This window comes from Pongo abelii, chromosome 17, assembly GCF_028885655.2.
Source record: "Pongo abelii isolate AG06213 chromosome 17, NHGRI_mPonAbe1-v2.0_pri, whole genome shotgun sequence".
Taxonomy (NCBI): domain Eukaryota; kingdom Metazoa; phylum Chordata; class Mammalia; order Primates; family Hominidae; genus Pongo; species Pongo abelii.
The window spans coordinates 65,279,494-65,299,791 of NC_072002.2; the positions used below are offsets into that span (position 1 = coordinate 65,279,494).

At 40.6% G+C, this 20,298-nt stretch overlaps 1 long non-coding RNA gene across 1 annotated transcript in view; it reads right to left on the bottom strand.

The window, feature by feature from the left end:
• The window catches only part of LOC129051683 (uncharacterized), a 38,599-nt gene extending 19,818 nt beyond the window's left edge, over positions 1 to 18,781 (bottom strand). The window contains exons 1-2 of the long non-coding RNA XR_008516112.2: positions 18,696 to 18,781; positions 17,239 to 17,343 (exon numbers count right to left, since the gene is read on the bottom strand). This is a non-coding gene — a long non-coding RNA (uncharacterized LOC129051683). The remainder of the gene's footprint in view (positions 1 to 17,238; positions 17,344 to 18,695) is intronic.
• Between the last annotated feature and the right edge of the window lie 1,517 nt (positions 18,782 to 20,298).

Sequence of the window (20,298 nt, forward strand, 5' to 3'; positions counted from 1 at the left end):
GTGCCTCAGCCTCCCGAGTAGCTGGGATTATAGGTGTATGCCACCATGCCCAGCTAACTTTTGTATTTAAAAGATATTTAAAACACGATAGAAAATATTTGTATTTAAAAGATATCTTTTTTCTTTTTAATATCGGCATTTATAGCTATACATTATAATGTGTATAGCTATAAAAGCCTATATTTTTGGATTTCCCTTTTTATTTCTTCTTTACACAATAGTTATTTATGACTGTGTTATTGTTCCACATATTTTCAAATTTTCTAAATGACATTTATATTTTAATGAATAGAATATGACAAAGGTGAGGAGACATCACTTTTAAGAATAGGTTTCAAAAGACTGTGGCTTCTCTCTCGTTTGCACATACTCTGCTTGGCTTTTCCCGCTTGCTTATTCTGATAAAGCAAGCTGTCATGTTATGCACCACCATATAGAGAGGCTCGTGTGTCAGGAACTGAGGGCAGCCTTTGGCCAAGAGGCCAATAAGGGACTGAAGCTCTCAGTCCAACAGCTCACAAGGAGCTGAATCCTATCAACAGCCATATAAATAAGCTTGGAAGTGGACCCTCCCATAGTGAGCCTTGGTTGATAGCCTGATTGCAGCAGTATAACACAGTCTGAGCCCAAGGACCCAGTCAAGGCATGCCCAGATTTCTGACTCACAGAACCTGTGATATAATAAATGTTGTTTTAAAACCACCAAGTATTGAGGTAATTTCTTACATAGCAGTAGATAAATAATACGATGTAGTTGCTTCAGAAAGAGGGCCTGGGTCCTTTGGGCAGGCCAGATACTTCTTTTTATTTCCTGTCTCCATGATGTAAGAGGCCTAGAGAGGACCCTACCTCATATATTGTCTCTGTGCCCCGGCTTCTCTACTGGAAACTGAGTGTGGTAAATCAGGTTGGATCCTTTCTGGGGAACTGACCATCTCAGATTCAGGTGAGGGAGAACCAAAAGGCCTCTCTTTAAGTTCAATTTTTCAACTCAGAGTTTGTATTGTGTTGGTGCAAAAGTAATTGTGGTTATTGCAGTTACTTTTAATTGCAAAAGCCGCTATTACTTTTGTACCAACCTAAATACTAGGGTAGGGTGGGGCTACCATGTCTAAAGTGTTCCTTTGTTTCCCATTTGGTTATTGTCCTTCATAAGTAAATTTGCTTGTTTATAACCTTAAGGGTGGAAGGTGGGAGGATAGAATGAAGCTCCCAAGCCCTACACCAAACCCTCAATAGAGATAATGAAAGCAGAGCATTCAGTACACAGTAGGTGCTCAACAAATGTGAAGTTTTTGTGACTGGGTGCAGTGGCTCCTGCCTATAATCCCAGTACTTTGGGAGGCCGAGGGGGGCAGATCACCTGAGGTCAGGAGTTCAAGATCAGCCTGGGCAGCACGGTGAAACCCCATCTCTACTAAAAATACAAAAATTAGCTGGGCATGGTGGCACACGCCTATAATCCAAGCTACTCGAGTGGCTGAGGCACAAGAATTGCTTGAACCCAGAGGTGGAGGTTGCAGTGAGCTGAGATTGTGCCACTGCACTCCAGCCTGGGTGACAGAGCAAGACTCTGTATCAAAGCAAAACAAAAAACAAATGTTAACTTTTTTTCCTATTGAGTTTCTGTCTCCCACCCAGTCCTCCAAACTCACTCAAGTCATGACATGGAGGAGTCTCAAACTGTCTGCATTATACCCTGGGGTCACTTGTATTTGGTGGTAGCAAAGCTCCTAATTTGTTTGCTATTGATGTATTTATTGATAGACCTTATTGAAAGAGGAATTCAACAAAATTCAACTCAACAAACACCTTGGTGATGGGCATTATGCTGAGATTGCACAAACAGAGGGGAAGAGAACACAGTTTCTGTCCTTAGACCTGAGTTCGGAACTAGTGCCTGGAGAGGGGAAGTTTGTTTTTATAGATCATCTCACGATTTGAAGGCCAGTCACTAAGAATCCACTCATTTTTTTCCCCATTATTTCCCCCAACTCAAATCACTCAGGAACAATGTCAGAAAGTCTAACACTTCCTGCATTTTGACTTCAGTCCTGGTGACGGGTCTTCTCTGAGGCCATCCATGTGGATATCTCCTAGGATACAACCATATCTGGAACAGAGCCTGCCCTAATGGAAGTCACTCCATTACCCAATAAGAAAAATTGGGGAAAAACCCTGAACCTCAAGTCACTTCACAGCCACTTGTCACAAAATGTTCACAATAATGGTACAACTCTACAATGACTGCAGATGAATGGCTTCCTGCATCTGTGTAATATACACTTGCACAATGGTCAGGACGTACGACTGCTGTGAGAAAATGCTCTTGATCTGTGAAGCTGGAATCCAGGGATTCTGGAGAAAGATGGAGCACAGGTATGGGAGGAGGAAGGAGAGAATGACCCCTTCCCAGGCCTCCTGATCACGTGGCCACATCATGCTAACGTTAACATATGAATGTGCGGGCGCACAGTTGCCACCTATTTGACGGCATTGACAGCAGGATGTTCAGTGTCCCCCAATTAATCCCGGTATGTCTCTGGTGAGTTCTGGACAATTGCGGTCCCCAGCCCACAGGCCACTTGAGGGCAGTGTCTCCCCACTGCAGCTGCTGCTGGGCTGCTCTCCAAAAGCAATGATTCTCCCTGCCTAGGCTGCTGTTTCCTGGGCCCCCAAAGCTGCAAAGCCCTTCTGAGGCCAGCACTGCTGTCTGTTATTTCATCTTTTCTTGGTCCATGCACTGCTAGAACCACACCGTGTTCTAGGTGGAAATCGCCAGCCCAGACCTACCCTGGCCCTGTCTGGCTCTTAGGCTCTTCAGCAACAATACATGTGCCCCAAGCCTCTTGCTTTCCTTTGTGGAAACAACCCCCAAGGTCCTTTCCTCTAGTCTCTCCCCCTGGAACTTAAACTTATAACTTCTGTCCCACAGACTGGCCATTCCCTGCAAGCACATCAGCTGGTACCAAGAGGTTTAGGAGGCACTGCCCCACCAGTTTGTTAGATTCCAAATACATATCTCTGGGTGTCAGAGATACTTGTAACATCCTATTACAGTAGTTCTGGGAAATGGACTTTTTCTTCAGGGCAAGAAGAAAACTAAATTTTTTTAATAAGTGGGAATAGCACTTTTTTTCCCACTGTGGCCACATTGTTACAGGTACAACAGGTAGATATGAATGAAGAAGACTAAATTCCTTGAGCAGCTTGTGTTGTATGTGACTGGGCATGTGTGATGTTGACCCACGTGTACCTTAGTGCAAGATTAGAAGATCAGAATGGAAGCCTCTCCCAGCTTCACTCTTGTCCTTCTGGAAATCCCATCCTGAGGGAAGGATGAGGAGGGTCGTGGCATGATGGCTAAGAACATTAACCAGTTTCCAGAGCAACGAAGGGAGCTTTGGAATCTGTCTTAAGGAGTTTCTGTGCTAGACTCCAGAAGAAAACTTAACGTTCAGTTTTTAGGTACAAACAGCTGTGTTTGGACAAATAACTATGTTAGATGCTTTAATGAAAATATACCCTGGGTTTTTTCTTAGTCTTTCAAATGCATCCAAACCTTTCTGTTGTACTTTTCTAGGAGGCAGTTGTTTCTCTTCTCACAATGAATCAATCCAGTTAAAAACTGCATGTTCTGAAAGATTGGATAAGGAAAATGTGGTACATGTATGCCATGGAATACTATGCAGACATAAAAAAGAACAAGATTGTGTCTTTTTGGGGAACATGGATGGAGCTGGAGGCCAATATCCTTATCAAACTAACACAGGAACAGAAAACCAAACACTGCATGTTCTCACTTATAAGTGAGAGCTAAATGATGAGAAGTTATGAACACAAGGAAAGGAACAGCAGACGCCAGAGTCTACTTGAGGATGAAGGGTGAGAGGAGAGAGAGAAGCAGGAAAGATAACTATTGGGTAGTGAGCTTATTACCTGGGCAATGAAATAATCTGTACAACAAACTCCTGTGACGCAAGTTTACCTGTGTAACAAACCTTCACATGTACCTCTGGACCTAAAATAAAAGTTTTAAAAAACAATAAAATTTTTAATTGCATATTAAACAAATTAATGTATGAGCCTGCCTGAGGGGTAAGGAGTAGAAGGAAAAAAGAATGAACACAGGTGGGGAGACTATGGCTACAGGCTTTGTTATTAACTGAGTGCTACTGTGCAAATTAGGCTTTCTGTGCCTCAATATCCAAACCATTAATGTAAGGGTTGTTAAGTTAAATTAGATATTCTTTTAGGCAACTTTCAATGCAAGTATTCTCTGACTATAGATATTCTCTCCCTCCCCCTTTTTCCCTCCTCCCCTATTCCTCCTCTGTTGACCTCTTTCTCCTTCCTATTTCCCTTTGTGATCCTGTTTCCTTTTTCTTATGTGTGTTGTTTTTATTCCAAGACTTTTACACAGGCTCTTTTATTTTCATCACCAGGCAATTTGTGCCAGTGAGTGTGATGCAAATAAAGTTAAGACAGGATTTTGATTCTGACTGAATAAGAATTGCTCCACTTGAATTTACAAAAAATACCCCCCAAAAACAAAAAACAACCACCCGGTCTCTGTAAACCAATTCTATTGAAAGTTTCTTGGCTTCTGAATTTAAAGAACAAGTTGTTCCTGTCAGAGATTCATTATAAAATGTTTGGTTCACCTCCTTCGCCATTAGTGACAAACACAAAATGAACGCCCAGAGGAGTCTGCAAATCCGAACTGTGCTCCAGAGTAAGGACTCTCCCCTCTGCCGCTACATCAGTGAGCCCACATTTACAATCTAAAAATTATCCTGAAGCCAAGTCTATCCAAGGACATGAATTAAGGATTCTCAGAAACTGAGTGTTTTCACATACACACACATACACACACACATGGCTTAGACAGTTCATGTCAAAACAGACTGAAATTAGCAACTTAGACTTTTAAAATAGTCTCTCTTGCTTACGGAAACAAGTGGCAGTGATGGGCTGCTGAAATTGGGAAGAATAAGAAAAACCACAAAAATGGAAGCATCTTAAACTTCCTTCTATCTGTCAGTGACAGAATAGGATTCAATTGCTTCAGGTGGCTAATGTACTATGGCCAAATGATGGGAATCAGATGTAGCTTCCCTTTTCTTGCCACTTTTATCAAGGAGATAGAAAATAAAATTGGAGCAAGTGGAATAAACAATGCTTTAGTCCCTGAAGCCCCAGATAGGTGAGGAATTAAGAGTTCCTACTTCCCAGCTGAGTTACTCCCTAGGCAGTTAAGATTGTCAGGCCATAGCAGACACCGCAAAAGCCAGGGACATATTATCCTAATACAGGGAGTAAGGGTGTTAGTAACAATAATCCAATCTGACATAGAGAGTCAATTCTGGAAAATATAGGTGAGTAAGCTTCATGCTGATCCCAGGATTATTTAATGGATGGTTCACAGGTACTTAGAAAACAATGGCTATAGGAAGCCAGTACAAATTATTATTATTTTGAGACAGGGTCTCACACTGTAGCCCATACTGGAGTGCAGTGGTGCAATCACAGCTCACTGCAGCCTCAACTTCCCAGTCTCAAGCGATCCTCCTGCTTCAGTTTTCCTGAGTAGCTGGGACTACAGGCATGCTCCACCATGCCCAGCTAATTTTTAGATTTTTTTTTTTTTTTTTGTAGAGATGGGGTTTTGCCATGTTGCCAAGGCTGGTCTCAAACTCCTGGCCTCAAGTGATTCTCCCACCCTGGCCTCCCAAAGTGCTGGCATTACAGATGTGAACCAATGTACCTGGCCTAGGATTCTTTAAGAATAAGTCAAGTCAGGGTAATTCCAGATCTTTCTTACCCCCCTAGGTTTACTTAACAATGAAATAAAGGAAATATACTTTATTTGGATTTTAGAAACGCACTTTAAATTGTTTCCATGAATACTACTCAGCCATAAAAAGGAATGAAATGATGGCATTCGCAGGAATCTGGATGGAAGTGGAGGCCATTATCCTAAGTGAAGTAACTGAAGAATGGAAAACCAAGCATCATATATTCTCACTTATAAGTGGGAGCTAAGCTATGAGGATGCAAAGGCATGAGAATGATATAATGGACTCTGGGGACTTGAGGAAAAGGGTGGGAGGCAGGTGAGGGATAAAAGACTACACATTGGGTACAGTGGACACTGCTTGGGTGTGCCAAAATCTCAGAAATCAAATAACTTACCCATGTAACCAAACACCACCTGTTCCCCGAAAACTATTGAAAAATATGTTTTTAATATATATATATACTTATATAGTATATATATATAATTCAAAAATTGATTCCATGATGTTCTTGAAGACAAGATGAAAAAATAACAGATCCTAAATAGTGTGATCAAAGTTACAGGTGTTTATACAACTATTCTTATATACTCCTGATGAATAGATCATGTGTTTGCCTAGAAGGGGATCTTTCCAGCATGCTGCAGAGCTCTGCTTTTGGCTCTGTCTGAGCCACCATTTAATATCAGAGATTTGTGTGCAGTTAGAGATATGAGAGAAGCAGCACAGACGGGAGTCATGGATGCAAACCAAAAGCTTAACATTCACCAGGAATAAATGGCAACTACTCTCCTTAGGCATGTGGAAAAACAACATACCAAACAAACAGAAATCAAGTGCAAGATGAAGAACCCCATGGGAATGACTTGGGAGAATGAAGAAAACTTTAAAATTCTACTAGAAATCATAAGGACTTGATTAAAGGGAAAATACTGCTAGTTCTTACACGGAAAGACTCAGTGTTACAGAGACATTGAGTCTCCCTCAATTGATACATATTTTAATAAATGAGTTTAACTCATTCCTATTTTGGGAAATTACTGATATATTTGAAAATCTTTCTTGAGGCTCTTTTGCTTAGGAAGAAATACGTAAGGGCTTCCAGGTCACTGGCAATGTTCTACTTGTGGGTCTGGATTATGGTGTCGGGTCATTTGCTTTATAATAATGTGTTACATTTCACATGTGTCTTATACCTTCCCAATCACAACCTCTTTCCTCTCCCCAGAGGCAGCCGCCATCCACATTTTTATAGTAATCAATTTCTAGCACTTTGCAGCATGGTTTAAGATTTATTCAGGTTGCAGGCATGTTGCCGTAGTTTACCTTTATTGCCATTTAGCATTTTTTTGTTTAAACGTAATGCAATGTGTTGTCTGTTTTTCTGTTTGTGATTATTTTGGTTGTTTCTGGTTTTGTTGTTGTTGTTATTGTTCTGTTTTTGGCTTTTTTGTTTTTGCCACAGGGTCTTGCTCTGTTACCCAGGCTGGAGTGCAGTGGCACGATCTCAGCTCACTGCCACTTCCACTTCCCAGGCTCAAGCAACGCTCCCTCCTCAGCCTCTCAAGTAACTGGGACTACAGGCACATGCCAACAGGTTCAGCTAATTTTTTTTTTTAATTTTTTGTAGACATGGTGTCCGCCATGTTGCCCAGGCTGGTCTTGAACTCCTGAGTTCAAGCAATCCTAAAAGTTCTGGGATTATAGGAGTGATCCACTGTGCCCAACTATTTCTAATTTTTGAATATGAAGAACATTGCTACTATGAACCTTCTTGTGTATGTGTCTTGGTGCATGGGTACTCAGGTTTCTCTTGGAGTTATATTAATATACATATACACACACACACCTAGGAGTAAAAGTGCTCAGCCACAGGATATGAGAATCTTCAACTTTAGCAGATAACATCCAAACTGTTTTTCAAGGTGGACATAATATATACTTCCCCCAACAAATGTCTGATTCCTTTTTTTAAATTTATTTTTTAGTGACAGGGTCTTGCTCCATCATCCAGGCTGGAGTGCCAGAGCATTCTTATTTTTCCACATCATTGCCAATTCTTGGTATTGTCACACTTCTAAATTTTAACCACTGTAGTAAGCCTAATTATCTTTAAAGTTGTCATGTATGTACTTAAGTTTATACTCTCAGAAACCCTGAAACTAATCACCACATATTTTCCCTGAGACATGACAAGAACACTACATGATTCTATTTTCCACTGCTCCTGAAACCTTACACACACACACCCATGTTATTATCCAGAGTTTTACACCTAATTATTTTTTAAAATAATATTTTATAAGCAATGCTTATTATATGGTTTACTTTTTGTCTGTGTAACATTACTTCTTCCATCCCTTTACTGTGTTCTGGGTTCATTTTCCTTCTTGATGGAGAATATTCTTTGGTAATTCTTTCAGAGCAGGTCTGTAGGTGGTAAACTTTCTGAGTCTGGAAATGTTTTTATTTCATGAAAATAAGGTGTCATTTCATATCACTGGAGTGATATGATGAATTACTTAAACAATTATGTTTTAAAAATAGATCCCCACTTCACACGTATTTTTAGAAGGGTCCAGGATTAAAGTGTATACAATGAAATTACAAAAATTGACAGAATAAAATATAGATGATTGTTTATATATAATCTTGAAATAGGAATTCCTCCTCTATTATGATGTAAAACCTCAAACTTCACCTTTTCAAAAAAACATCATGAAGTTAAAATACTATTGCAAACCTGGGAAAAAACAATTGCAATGCATATAGAAAGCAAATAATTTATTTTCTTAAAATACAAACAGGATTAAAAATCAATAGGTAAAACAAACAAAAAACCTACTAGAAAATTTGAATATAAAATTTACAGAAAAAGTAATACAAATTGTCAGCTTTATTTCAAGATAAAAATGCAAAATAAAATGAGATGTCATTTTCACCTACAGATTGGCAAACATTAAAAGGTTTTGTAGTTTCCAGTGTTAGCACCAGAGGAAGCATGATGTAAAGACACATTTTGTAACCTTTTTGAGAGATAATTTGGTAATACCTATCAATCTAAAACATGTGAACTTTTACTAAGTAATCAAACTTCCAGGAATTTATCCTAAGGATGTACTAACAAAACTACCCAAAGCTGTATACAAGTTAATCAATAAGATTTTGGTTAAGTCAGTTAAGAAACATCTTCACAGGTAGAATACCTTTGCAGCCATTGGGAACATTAGCCTCCCAGAGTGACAGCAGCGTGTGAAGGAGGGACTATGATCAGTATTCCCATTTTTACAGCTGAAGAGGCTAAGAAACTATGACTCTTTTAATCAAATTGATACAAAACTAGGAAATGAAACTTAATCTTAATACGTACTATTATTAGGTAGCAACTATCAAAGGGATATAAAAGAGTGAGCCATATCCATTACATGGGAAGCGTGGCTGGGCGGCCTCAGGGAACTTAAAATCATGGTGGAAGGCAAAAGGGAAGCAAGCATGTCCTTGCTTCTATATGTCCTAATGTGAAAAGATATCCAAGTTACTAAGTTAAAAAGAAAAAGTGCAATAAAAAAGTAGAGTGTGATCCGTTTTGTTTAAAAAAATACTATATATGCTTATGTATACAGAAACCTTCTGGAAAGATAAAAAATAACTAACAATGATAACCTCTGGAAAGTAGGCCTGGTGGTGGAGGAGGAAACCTAACATTCATTTTACATTCTACTCTAATGTTTGAACTATTTCACCATATACACTCATTTTGAAAAGGGGGTTTTAGTTAAATGAAAGCTTGGTTTGGTCCCACCATGTAACCTGATTTCCCCAAAACTTAATGTTATTTCCACCTATATTATTAGATTACACCATCCACAAAATAAAATAATTACATCCTTTCTGGTGGGAGTAGGAAGCAGACTGAATATCCTTCCTGACAACTGGAATATCCCATAGATGGCAGACCCTGCCTCATGAACTAGGGAGTTTCCACTATTTTCACAGGCTCCACAACCTTAAGACAAGGATAACAGAGAAAGGACTTTTTATTTGTGTATGAGACTAAACAATCCTTAAGATTTTTTCAACTCTATGACGCTATAACTCTAAAATTTACAAAAATGCATTTAACATTCAGGATTTTGGAAATATATCTACTCTCTAAGACTTCTAGGGTCATATCAAAATGACACAGGAGCCAATTTCAAAGGGCTCTCACTGGTCAAAGGTGGAGCATTATTCATCAAAAAGAAAAATAAATGCAATGGTTTCAAACACATAAAACCTATGCAATTCCCACAGGCTTATAAGAATAAAAAGTAAAAGCATCATTGGTCATCTTTGGAGATTGCTCGGGTATCAACTCATTATATTGAGAATGGATAAATATGAAGGGAATCAAGCATTTATTCTGTCTTTCAAGATTTATCCTGATTTTCAGGGAAAGCAAAGAGTTTATGAGGAAAATTCTCCTTTATAAATGAATCATAGCTAATTATTGCAGGAACAACAGAATTAGAAAAATCAAAATTTTCAACCTTAAGAAAATGGTAGATATAGGCACTGCTCATCAATGGTTGCTAAAAATCATTCAGGTGAAAGGCATATAGGGAACCCCAGAATGGATGAGGATCCAGCTTCACCTGAACCCACTGATCAACCTCAGCATCACTAAGTGGGACATCCAGTCATTAAGTGCATTCCAGGTATGATGTGATAGGGAACACAGACCACTTCCCAGGAAGTATTCTTGCCCTTCCCCCAAATTAAGCCTAAAAATTGGAATTGAGCCTAATTCCAATCAAGTTTTAGATCCACCCTAGAAATACAGGAGGTAGCGGCACACGGTCAGCAATACCACAGAGATGCAGTCAGTCAAGGCCTTAACATGGGAAATTCTAAACTGCACAATAAATTACCCAGTTTACTAAAAAAATAAGTGGCATACACAAAAAGAGGGAACTGCTGTGAGTTAAAAGAGACATGATAGCAAAATGCAATGTACAGACCTTATTTGGATCCTGAATTGAACATACCAACTATGAAAGACATTTTTTTCAACAGTCAGGAATACTTGAACATGAACTTTTAGATGATGCTGAGGAATGATTGTAAATGTTGTTGGTTGTGACACAGTTTCAGGGTTAAGTTTTTTTAAGTTTTTATCTCTTACAGATATACATTGTATTTATAGATGAAAGTATTTATAGATGAAAGTATTTATAGATGAAATATGATGTTTGAGATCTACTTTAAAATAATTCATTAAACATGTTGCAAGGAGTGCATAAAAAAGAACAGGAGGCTGATGTTTTTGTACAGGGGATGGGGGGCTCTGCTGTCATGTGTTTTTGAAATTTTTCATAATAAAAATTTTAAAGATAAAAAAGACAGCCTATATATGTAAAGCAACTAACATTGCACCTAGGAGGCACTCAACATATTAGCTATAATCATAGTAACAGCACAGAAAAATATTCTACTAATTTTTACTGACAAAGTTAATAAAAGACATTGAAATTGATCATTATGATATGATTTTGTTAGTATAGACCTTAACTGGGGAGACAGACTGGATCAAGTAAAGTCTCTGACTCTCACTTTAACGTATTTACTCAATGTCTCAAATACTGCATATAAATAAGTTCCTGGACTATGAACAATAAACTTTTAAAAATAAAATTCTGAAGCTAGCAGCTTAAGTTTTTGGTTTAATATTTCTACATGACAGTGTATTTGGGGCATTTCCTGCTTAAATAACTTCTTTCTTCTCGTTAATATTCTCACACTTTCAGAACACAGCTATAAAGAAAATTAAAAACTAGGATTTTCAAATTACTTTTATAAGATAAAAAGTGAAGTATCTCGTGTGATAAATGGATATGATGTCTAATTTTTTTCACTCTTTTGGACTTGTTTCACACATACTCTCTCACTGTATAATTACCCTAATTAACTTCTGATTAGTCTTTAATAGGTTAAGAGGGTTCATTGCATACTGAGAACCATTTTCCTCAAGAAAATAAAATTCCCTTTATTCTCCACCCCCACCACACAGTTACCCGTTCATCTTCAGGTGTAGTTCCTGTAACAAGAAAACAATAGAGAATCCCGGTGGAGACAACCCTGTGGTCCACTGAGCCCCGAAGCAGTGCCTGGAAATACCATTAACATGCCATGCCTGGGGCCATATATGAGCCTGACCACTTTAGGGATGCTCAAGGTAATCATTAACTCCCAACTTCCTGAGTCTAAAACCTTCTGGGACTCCTTGATATTTTGAGAATATAATATTGTAAGAAAGGGAGAAAATGCCTTTTAAAATTATAACTGCTTTCAAGGAGTATGGATGCTATGACAGTCAAAGGGGCCAGGGTCTTCCATGCCAGTCTTCCATGCTGATATGGTAATGAGCCCTATTTTTCATCTGAGCACAATAATGGCTTTTGATTTGGGCCTGGTGCTGGCTGAAGGAGCATGGGCAGAAGAGAGTTGCGGTGCAGGTCTCCATAAATAACAAGAAGAATTTGGAATTTCTGGGGGCAATCTGATGGGGACGGCAGGGGGGGGAAAGGAAAAGAGACTGAAGGAGAGAGAGGGATTTAGTTAGTTGACACAGGCTGGGACACCATATATTGGAGGGAATCCGGCCAGTGAGACATCTACTGGCGCAGTGGCCAAAATGACCTTTACAAAGAGGGAGGTCTACTATGCAATTTAACATTGTGTTTCTGCAATTTAAATACTTTTGGTTTTCCCGAAAATTGCTGTACAAACGAAGGCCTTGATATGGTTTGGCTCTCTGTCCCCACCCAAATCTTATCTCGAATTGATTATCTTGGAGGGATTACAGGAGGGAGAGACCTGTAATCCCCACGTATTGAGGGAGGGAGGTGATTGCATCATGGGGCGGTTTCCTCCATGCTGTTCTCGTGATAGTGAGTGAGTTCTCACGAGATCTGATGGTTTTATAAGTGTTTAACAGTTCCTCTTTCACACACTCTCTCTACCCCTGCCTTGTGAAGAAGGTGTCTGCTTCCCCTTCCACTACAATTGTAAGTTTCCTGAGACCTCCCCAGCCATGAGGAACTGTGAGTCAATTAAAGCTCTTTCCTTTATAAATTAGCCAGTCTCAGGAAGTCCTTGATAGCAGTGTTAAAATGGACTAATACGGGCCTTTATGAACAAATTTTTGTTTATGTTTTGTGGCTATCTTGGTAGCAGTGGGGTGATGAAAATCAAAGAAATACACTACATTCTCTATCAGGTTGAGTGGATACAGTGTGGAAGAGTATAAAGTTTAAAAACTCAAGTAACTCATCGAAAGAAAGGAATTAGATCCAGAGGTGACCATGAGGACATGAGCCTCTGGGAATTTGCAAAAATGGACAAAGAGCTTAGACTTTCTACCAGCTGTGGAGTGTTTGAGCAAAATCTTCTCTTAAGAGGCAAGGTTACCTCAGTTGATAATGAATCTCACGACTCTGTTTGTGCTTGTGCTAAAACATTGCTCAACCTTCAAAGAGGTCACATCTAGTTTTTCTCTTTCTTCTTCTTCTTTTCTTTTTTTTTTTTTTAGAGACAGGGTCTCACTCTGTTGCCCAAGCTGGAGTGCAGTGGCTTGATCATGGCTCACTGCAGCCTTGAACTTCTAGGCTCAAGTAATCCTCCTGCTTCAGCCTCTCAAGTAGTTGGGATTACAGACACGTGCCATCACAACCAGGCTAATTTTTTAATTTTTTATTTGTAGAGATGGGGCCTCACTTCATTGCCCGGGCTCATCTTGAATTCCTGGCTTCAAGTGATCCTCCCATGTCGGCCTCCAAAGTGCTGGGATAACAGGTTTGAGCCACTGTGCCTAGCCCACATCTGGTTTCTAATGTTGAAATGAAAGCCAAGTTTCTTTCATTAATCCCTTTCAGTCTGTTCCCATTGAGCCTAAATAGTTATAATCATTTCAGCCTATCTTCCTATGAAAGTGATTCAATCTCCATCAGCATTTTAGCTGAACTTCTTGGACTCATTTTCATAAAGACTTATTGCTTGTGTAAGGTTATGTTTAAAACAAATGTTATCCAAGTTCAGTGCTTCTAACCATTACCACTGACATCAAGGAAGTTGAGTGTGTGCGGGATTTTGGTCATCCCCAGCAATCCAGGAGGACCCTGTTCTGGGAGTCTGAGGTCCCAGCTTTTGGTCTCAGCTTTACCACTTAACTTGACTGTGAGCCCTCAATTTCCTTATCTGCAAAACTGCAAAAGCCCTCAATTTCCTTATGTGCACTGCTCAACTCATAAGACTGTTGAGAAGACTAAAAGAGATAACACATCAATGATCTTATTCAGAACACAAAATTATGCAAATAAGGGTTAATATTTGGGCTGATAATAGTTCAACAATGTAAAAAATGTATTTCCTTTGTTAAGGACTATTTGATTCAACAGTGTGCCTGAGGAAAGAATTACTCAACCCTGACTGTTCTTTATTTCTCAATGGGTGATCTGGCAACAGTCTAAACAAACACAAAATTTAGAACCCCTTTAAACCTTCCTAGTAGTTCATTTTCCTTCAAGCATTTAAGCAAGCCAACAACCCAAAAAACTTCCAATTTCTCTCCTATGAACAAACTCTGCACAGAGAACTCAGCCAAACTTACTTTAGCGGTTACTACCCTGAGGCTTTTGATGGTTCAAAAAGTACTTCCTTTGTAAGCCAAAAATCTAATCATTAGAGAGGGCCAATCTCAATGAAATAGTCTCGGGACTGTAGCACTTAAGTTGAGTAGGAGAAGCACTTTCCGGAATAGTGTCTCCCAGCATCCTACTGGTTCAAGGCTGCAGTTGCCTTTGTCTGCTGTCATCCCTCTGCTGAATTCTCTTCCTGTTTCAGGGAACAAGGCTGAAGAGACTCCAGGGCTCAATCATGCAAATGCTGATCAGATTTAGGTAACTAGGGCAGAGAATTTTACAGAGGGGTGGAGAAAGTCACTAGAGTGACACAGTAAAAATGCAAATTAATTTCAGAGCAAGCGCTTTACCCACCTCCCAAGGCACTTAATGATTTCGGATGAATGGCTCTGAGTCTGAGGGACACCATGATGGCTCTTGGCTAGACTTTGGTTTCCCAGTCTCTTCTCCCTGAGCATCTAAAAGTTATTGCGTGAAAGGGACATACACTCCCTGAGAAGAGAGCCCCACTCTCTGTTCCTTCTTTTTTTCTTAAATGCGTTCTCTCCTCAGGCTTTTCTCCTTTTCATTCCATTTCTAACAAGACCAAGTACAACCTATTTACACATTTGAAAATCTTTATTGTCTAAATACCATCCATTATTAATCGTATACCTGATCCGATACACAAAGCAAGTGAGTCAGGGAGCAACAGCTTGCATTCTGGTTCCTCTAAAAATGTAGAGTTGGGGAAAATGATCAGTTGGGAGTAATTATAGGGCTTTCTTTAAGGAATAACTTTTTCTTTTTATAAAATAATAAACGCTCATTATAGAACCAGGCAAAAAAATTATAAGTAGCCTTAAATCTCTTTTGTTGGAGATCGAGCATTTGGCTGTGAGACCCAGATGTAGACAAATGGTGTTTTAGTCCAGAACACTTTCCTCTCCATGTATCACCTACAGCGGAGAAACGCACAAAGGAAGCAAGGTGAGGAAAAGCAACTCCTTGCTATTAGGAGAGGCTTTGGCTCCAAAGCTGAGATTCGAACTCCAAGACCTGTGCTGGTTCACATGGAGTGCTCCTTTTCAGGAAAATAATTGGGCCTATATAGCCTTGAACCTATGCAGGATATAAGCTGCTCCATGAAGGACCTCTAATCCTGAACCCAAGGGGAGTGATAGCTGCCCCTGTTGAAGAGAGGAGCCAGAATAGGGGCCACTTCGGCTCTAGACCTATGATGGGCAGTAGCCCTGGGTCCAATTGCAGGTGGAGAGAGCAGCTCCAGAGAAAGAAAGAGAGGGAGATGGGACTGCGTAGCAATTCACCCCAGCCACATGTGCTGACCGGGAAAACAAGGCCTGTTGGTGATCTAGGATATGACAGTGCAGATCCCCCTTGACCTCCTTGGGATAGGCTAAAAGGAGTATGGAGGGAGGAGTGGAGAAATAAGAGGAGAGATTTCCCCTAGAGATTTTCACCTTTGACCGTATACACCATTTTCAGAAAATCTATCTTAGGAAATAATCAGGTACCTATGGAAAGCTCTGCTTATAAGAGTGGTCAATATGGCATTATTCATTCCATCTAAAATTTGGATACAAAGTGTTAAATTATGATAATTAAAATGATGAGGCTTTCAAAGGCAGGCACTACATATCAAAGTTAGGAGCTATCGCTCTACCAAAGCAATTTTCTGATATCAGCACCATTTTCAAGGGGTTCAGCTCATAGCTCCAAAATATTTATTTTTCTAACTTTCACATGACTAATCCATTTTTCCAACAAGTAAAACAATAGAAAAAAGACAGTGAAATGCCTTTCACAGATCCAAAGAGTGGTGAAAAAGCCAAACATAATACTCAAAGACATTTGCAGCTGGGCAGGACTTTGGAGATAATTTAGTCCAGTACCCCTCATTGTACAGATAATAAAACTGAGTCCTGGTGAGAGGACATGACTTATCCAAGGTTAGGTCAGAAGCAGAGCCCTGCATCCCTGACCCTCCCATCTGGGGCTCCCTCTGTGGCCCCTCCCTGAAGCTGCAGGGTCCTTTGCATTCTGGGAGAGATTTGGATTAGGCCCTTGCTATTGACACAATCTCTCATTAAAATTGGCATTCAAATAGAGATGCCTCATTTAACAAATACACGTGCAAGACACCTGGTAATATTTGAATGTCAGTAAACAATGAATAACTACTTTTTTTTAAAATCTTTTTGAGATAGGGTCTCACTCTGTTGCCCAGTCTAGAGTGCAGTGGCATGAACCTGCTCACTGCAGCCTGGACCACCTGGGCTCAAGCAATCCTCCCACTTTAACATCCCAAATAACGGAGACTATAGGAACACACCACCCTCAGCAAATTTTTAAATTTTTTGTAGAGACAGGGTCTCCCTATTTTGCCCAGGCTGGTCTCGAACTCCAGGCTGAACTGATCCTCCCACCTTGGCCTCCCAAAGTGCTGGGATTACAGACATGAGCCACACACCTGGCCAATGATGAATTTTTTTTTTTGTATAAGTATATCCCATGTCCATATATATTATTTGTGTATATATATATATGCATAAACACTAAAAATTATTTATCTGACATTCAATTTGAAAGTTGAAATCTAGGCATACTTTTTAAAAATTTAGGCATTTTTTATTTGCTAAAATTGGCAACTCTATATTCAAAAACAGACATGTCAAAAATTGTTAGAATAAGAAAAGATCATCCATTCCAATTTTCTGATTTTTTACAGATGAGAAAACTGATAAGCAGAGCGAAGCTGCTACCTGCTAAGGTTCCATGGTTGCTTGGTGACCAAGTTGAGACCACAGCTCAGAGGAGATGGTTACCAGGGCCCCTTCTAAGACACCATTCTGGATGTGTCTTCCTTCCTGACATTAAAAAAGTTCAAGTTATAAATCTTTTAAGAATGAAATCCTAAGAAATCTCATGTGCTGTCAATTTCCCCTCCACACCTCTCTTAGGTTGCAACCATACACTGAGGGCTTTCCTTGATGTCAAAACAACATAAAGCAATAGAAGATTCTTGGAAGATCTTAGAACAGTGGATCTCAGACTCCAGCATGCATCAGAATCACCTGGAGGTGATCACTTTTTAAAATGCGCATCGCTGGGTCCCACCTCCGGAGTTTCTCATGCTGAAAGTCTGGGACAGAGACCTACAATTTCCATTTCTCACAAGCTGCCAGGTGATGCTGTTGTTGCCGGTCCAGGAACAATACTACAAAACTACTGGTTTAGTTGATGCAGCCATGCCTATTCAATGAGAATTCCCTGATTAAACCAGAAAAAAGAAGTCTTGTGTTTGGGATTATTGTGTCTCAGTTATAGAAAATCATATTCTGGGCCGGGCGCAGTGGCTCATGCCTGTAATCCCAGCACTTTGGGAGGCCGAGGTGGGTGGACCACCTGAGGTCAGGAGTTCAAGACCAGCCTGCCCAACCTGGTGAAACACCATCTCTACTAAAAATACAAAAAAATTAGCCAGGCATGGTGGTGTGCGCCTGTAATCCCAGTTACTTGGGAGGCTGAGGCATGAGAATTGCTTGAACCTGGGAGGTGGAGGTTACAGTGAGCCGAGATCATGCCACTGCACTTCAGCCTGGGCGACAGAGAGAGAGACTGTCTTAAAAAAAAAAAAAAAAAAGAAGAAAATCATATTCTGTGCTGTATGTTATTAGAGAAATTGTTTTTTTAAGGGCAAAACAAGCCTAAATAAGTTTGCTGAGCTGAGATCAATAAGATTGGACAACAGCAATGAATTAAAGGATTATGAGGCAAGTTTAGTTGGGAAAGGAAAGAAGGAATAGGAACAATGATTAGTTTCAGGAAAGAGGAACCACGTGAACAATCTGAAAAAGCACTGTAGTCAGAATGTTCTGTGACTATTTCATACCTTTTATTTTTTTCCCCCAAACTTAGCTGTCTAATTACGTGGCTAATTGCAGCTGAATGAAACATTCTGTTGAGATTATTAAGGCCAATATGAGAAATTCTGAGGCCTTTGTTCAATCACTTTTGTGGGAACTCAGCGCCCTATTTCTACTGTCAGACCTGGAGGCTGCAATGCAGTTTCCCACCCCTCAGCCCCTCCTTCCCTCCCCGTCCCTCCTCCTCCCAGCCACTGCCGCCTCCCTTACTGCTCCCTAAACAATGACCAGATTGTTACACCTCTCTTGGCTTCTTCTGAAAGAAACCACCCAACTGAAGTTTTCAAATCTACCCTTTTCGTCCTTGTCCTCCTTCAACTGGCCGCTCCGCAGCCCTGAGCTCCAAGGCCAGGGAGTCCTGTCACATGTCTGCATCTCGCCTCACACTTTGCATATAACAATGCATATATGTCATAATTATTTGCTCTTCCACCAAATGGCACAGCTTATTTCTATAAGCACTGGGGGAAAAATGCTCTAAAACGTCAAATTACATCTCCAACCTGAGGGGACTGAGAGAGACATTCCCAGAGAAAGAGCAGTCTTTTCTGAGAGACTTGGGTGGCCATGGTGTAATTCCATGGACAGAGCTTAATTGGAAAATATCCATGGCAGTAAATAAAGAGCAAAGGAGAAAAACATTCCCCTCAGCCAGCAGCTGAGGCAGAGAGAGTCGGCCCTGCTTGGTACTTATGGATCCCCAGGAACTCATTTCCAGCTTGCCTGAAGGCAGTCACTGGCCCCATGAAGTCAGGAGCTAAAAGCAAAGGGTAATAGTTCCCTAAATGTAACTTCACAGTCCAGCAGGCCTCCCAGGAAACTCTGAGGGGCACTTCACCTCTGAGGCAAGTGCAATAAAAGCAGACTTCAAATCTCAGCTGGAAATTCAGGGGATAAAAATTAGAGTTAACTCCTTCAAGGATACCAGTGTGGTATCCTTGCAGTTTAATACTGGGTTCTGGTTTCCTCACTGCCTCTCAAATAACATGCCTATGATTCCCTGCAGAGAGGCTGGGAGCCCAGTGTGGGCCAGGAGTAAAGAGTTGTGATATATCCCAAGTAACTGAGGCCATGATGAGAAGCAGCATTGGCTTGCAGGATTAAAGCAGTGGAATGGAAGGGGGGCTTGTCACCCAGACCCCTCTCGCTACCATGTCTCAGAGCCTTCATGGAGACAGGCAGACACATTCTTGGGGAGGGGTTGGACTGAGTCACACAGTTCAGGAGGCCACTATTAGTTGTTGGTCAAACCAGTCTGCAAGAATGAACTGGCATGGAACAGAGAGGATGAATGACCCAGCAAATATGGCTCAGAGGCGGCACTTCAAGGGCTGGCTGCCTGGACCTCAGCAACAGCCACCAAAGGATTGAAAGGACCCAGCTGTGGCTTGTGAGGTCAAGATGGCTTTATTGGTAGGCCAGGAGCCAGCTGGGTACAAGGCATGATTTGGGGGCCCTATGAAGATTTCTATTGCCAAGCCCTTTCATTCATTTGGAAACTCAACAATATAGCCTTTAAAATATAAATCCCCTTGAAGAAGAGTGGCTTACTCTCTCCAGTGGGCATTTATCATATTTTGATCTTCCAGATAGCTCCCTCAACAGCTTTGGGAGGATCATACCCCTATTGCTTCTGTATGGTGTCTTGGAACCAACATCCGACAGGGGTCCGATCTTCACTCTTCCCACCCCTGGTATAGTCAGGGGCTAAGCTCAGTGACCAAGGCACAGCCAGGGTGATACCTTCTCCTGGAACTCTAGGTCTTGCATGAGTAATTTCCTAGATGCAAGGACGAACTTTTCATCACAGCAGCAGCAAGCACACCTTGCCTGCTTCATAGCCACTGCCTGTTCCTGATGCCCCTCTTCTAGGCCTGGTCCTCCAGCCTCTTGTGA